Source organism: Leptonychotes weddellii, chromosome 16 (assembly GCF_054177405.1).
Source record: "Leptonychotes weddellii isolate Sample4059 chromosome 16, ASM5417740v2, whole genome shotgun sequence".
NCBI lineage: Eukaryota > Metazoa > Chordata > Mammalia > Carnivora > Phocidae > Leptonychotes > Leptonychotes weddellii.
The window spans coordinates 9,597,660-9,601,907 of record NC_138384.1 but is presented as its reverse complement, the minus strand read 5'-3'; positions in this window follow the sequence as shown (position 1 = coordinate 9,601,907).

Genomic DNA, 4,248 nt, shown 5'->3' with positions numbered 1-4,248 from the left:
GAGATCATTGGGAATACAGTGTTAAGTAACTTAAAGCACGCGTAGCACACAGAGCTGTGCCTGGTACATGTCAATCCTTCAGTGTATTGCTGCTATTATGATTGTTTTTATGAATTTCTTCCTATTATTATGTATTAGTTCACTCTTGTTATGTATATAAGATACCACCATAGCCTTAGTCATATATTTAATATCTTAATGCAAATATGATCTCTTGCATTTCTGTATGTCAGAACCTCAACCAGACTATAATCAACGTATCAGCAATGCTGTTTTCCCTTCTGGAGGCTCTACGGGAGTATCTGTGTCTTGCTTTGTGAAATTTCAGAGGCCGACAGCATTCCTTGGCCCTTGACCTCCTGTGTTCATATTCAAAGCCAACCATGTAGAATCCCTTTGACTCATTCCATTTTCATAACTATTTATGATTCAATTTGGGAAATGTTCTCTGCTTTTAAGGACTCATATCATAACACTGAGCCACTGAATAATCCAGGGTAAAATCTCCTCAACTTAAGTACTTCACCTAATCACATCTGCAAAGCTCCATTTACCATGTAGGCCATATATTCATAGGTTCAGGGCATTGAGATTGAGATGTAGGCATTTTTAGGGAGCCATTATTCTCAATATTAAACATTATTAGCAAGTTTTGCATATTTATTAGGAATAAAATTGCAGTGATAGGGGCGCCTGGGTGGCTCAGTCAGTTAAGCATCCAACTCTTGATTTTGGCTCAGGTCATGATCTCAGAGTCCTGAGATTGATCCCTGCATTGGGCTTCACACTGGTGGGTGGAGTCTGCTGAAGATTCTCTCTCCCTCCCCCTGCCCCTCCTCCACTCTCTCTCTCACTCTCTCTCTCTTTCTCTCTCTTTTTAAAATAAATAAATAAATCGTTTTTAAAAGAAGGGATAAAATTGCAATAATAAATAACAAGGCTTTATAAATGAGGTTCTACCCCATTTAAGCCAAAAGAAAGGAAGAAAGGAAAGGAAAGAAGAGAAAGAAAGAAAGAAGAGAAAGAAAGAAAGAAAGAAAGAAAGAAAGAAAGAAAGAAAGAAAGAAAAAGAAAGGAAAGAAAGAAAGAAAAGAAAGAAAGAAAGAAGAAAGAAAAGAAAGAAAGCGAAAGAACTGGGGGTGCTCTCTGGATGAGGACCGCCTATGGACCCAACCAGGCCCTCCCCTCAGGCCTGGGCAGACACTCAGTGGATGGTCTGCCCCAGGTCCCCGCCACACAGTACACACCCAGGACTAGTCATGAGGTTGCACACAGGTCAGTGATTATGTCTCTTCACCCTACCCCAACCCCAGGATGGCCACACAGTAGCCTCACCCTGGGTCAGGCCATGCCCTCTTATGGGAAAGCAGTCTAGATTTAGTCTTGAAATTGTCTGTACAAGGGGGACCTCCTCTGCTTTCTTCTGAGCCATCTGCCCTGCCTTAGCAGCCTCCGTATTCTTTATCATGACACAGGAGATCAACCTCCCCACCCTACAACCCGGGTCAAACAGATGGAAAAAATCCCCACAATCCTGATAGCACACTTGGCCTGTCCCTGTCCCTCAGGCTGCAGTCACTTGTCAGACCCAACTCTCCAGGCCTGTGTATTCTTTTGGAGACAGTGCTTAACCTGGGCCCACCACAAGTCCAGAGTCCTCTTCCTGGATCCACAGGGATTTTTACATTTGAAACCAAAATGACTATAACACTGTATGCCAACTATACTTCAATCAAAAAAGAAAGAAAGAACGTTAAGCAATGTTCATGCCATGCCTGCTGTGGTCTTATCTCAGAGCTGCCTGTATTTCACATTCTTTTAGTCCCAGGGTCTTGTTGCCCCCAATGGGGAAAGACCTCATGCCTCCAGGCAAGAAGGAACAGACACAGGGATATGGTTCTTTGATGAAGGAGAGACCAAAGGTATCAAAAACGAATAGAGTAAATTGAGGAATTTTGTTGACTTTACAACCCCTCCCACCAGCACCCAGAGCAAGAGATAGTCCATGGAGAGCACCTCAAAACTGACAGTACCTAATGGTGTTGGGAAGGTGGCATGGTTTGGAAAGGCTGTTGACATCTGTAGTCTGGTAGAATTGTGGGGACTAGTATTTGAGCAGTTTTGTGTACTAGGGAGGGTTGCTTGTTTAGAGAGATCAGTGGCTGTGAGCAACTGGACAGTTCATATTTTGGGGAAGTTTGAATGTGTTGATTTGAGGAAGGCGGGAGATTGAGAGTGATTGTGGCTTTGGAGATTTTGATAGACTTGGGAGATTTTGGCTTTGTGGACGATGTGGGATTAGGGGGACGAGGGTGGGTATTTGGAGACTTTTGAAGAAATTAAGAATTTGGGGTTTGAGAAATTTGGTGGATTGGTTTAGGGCTTGATACACTTGAAGTTATGCGACTGGTGGATTGGGGGAGTTAAGTGGACATGGGGATTTGAGCCTCATGGAAAATTTAGGACTTGAGGAGCTTGGAAAGTTTGAAAATACTGATGCCTTGAGGGAAGATAGAGGTTTGGAGAGTTTGATGTGTTTGAACAAGTGGGTATATTTGGGCAGTATGGTGTGTTTAGGAAATTTGCAGGTTTGGAGAGGCTGAGTGGCATAAGGATATTGGTGGGTTTGTGGAACTTGATGGGCATGGATGACATTGTTGGGCTTGAGGAGGTTGACAGGCATGAAATATTGGTGAATTTGGGGAAGTTGAGGTTTTGGTGTGTTTGGTTTTGAAGGGTAGTGTTTTTGGAAGGTTGCTGATTTGTGGAAATTGGCAGCTTTAGGGATGTGGGTAGATTCATAGATGGTGGGGTGTGTGGGATGATTAGGTGCTTTGGACATTTTCTTGGGTTTGAAGAGTGAGAGTTTTGGTGACACCAGTGTGGTGAAGATGGGGTTTCAGAGGAGAGGTTATCAGATTGGGAAGGCATTGTGTTTGGAGACGTTATGGAACTGGGAGACATCGAATGTTTTATGGAGGTTGAAGACCTAAGGTGTGTTTAAGGGTTTGGTTAAATTAGTAGATTTGAGTATTTTAGAAATTTGAAGAAATTAGTTGGCTTGTGGAGGATGGTAAGCTTGGAAATGGGGCTAGACCTCTGTCAGGTGAAACAGAGAAGGCTATGTTCTTCTTCCCACTCCAATTTTCACTGTATATATTCAGGTTCAATTTCCTAGCAATCAAGAAGTCTAGAAAGAAAATAACCCATGGCAGGAGGGTCATCACAATATATCCAAATAGGCACAGGCAAGTTCCTAGTATGGTTTATGAATTGTCAGTTCCAGAGACTCTATCCGTCCTGGGGCAAGTATAGAAGTAGGCATGGTTGTGCAGCCCTGGGAACTATGTTCTAGTGACCACATGAAAAAAAAAATGTCCTTAGACAGGGACGCTTTCCTGTGCTTGTGGGTGCAGCCCAGTATGGAAGTGTTTGTGCAGAGGATGAAGAGGGCAAGTATCTTGAGATTGATCAACTCACCCCAAACGCAGAATTTCCCAGTGGAGATGCCCACTTTTGGATGTAAGAACAATTATTCTCCTTAGCAGTCATATAAATAAACTCAAACACCCTTCAGTTTCCTTGATTCTCTGTAATGAGGATTGAAAAGTATTTATATGAGTGCAGGGTCTTACTATGTCTTCAGGATTCACTGGACTCCAGAAATTTACTCCCCTCTTGGCAGAGTTGTTTTTTAATACCTTGTATTCCGGTGGGAATATGGATGTGGGAAGAGTTGGTTTGTTTACCTGATGATGTAGATTCATGAAAAAGCATATTCTAGCTGACATGACAAGAAACTTGGAATTGGGCACATCCCGCTGAGGGGAAGCAAGTCACAATTAGGGATCCCTTATCGGGAAGGGATGGAAGAGTTTGCCCTTCAATTTCCTGAGGAGAGAGTGCTCAGAGGTGGAGTCTATTTCTCCTGCGATTCCCCAACGTAAATGGAAATCCTGCGGGCATTGGACCTGGAGACTCCACTCTGCCGGTCCCCGAAGGCTTTGCCCTGCGATGCTCTGGCCGGGGATAAAAACAAATCCAGCTCAGGCACTATCTAAACTAGGGAGGGAGGGCACCCTCTAGGGGGCGGGTCCCCGGCGGCGACGTCGCGCCTCCCCTCGCCCAGCCAATGGTAGCGCGCAGAGGCCGGAGGGGCATTTTCCTCAACCAACCAGAGCTCCTAGGCCTTTCAAAGCCACGCCTGCGTGTCCCTCCTTTAAGCCAGGACTCCTAAACCGCATAGCC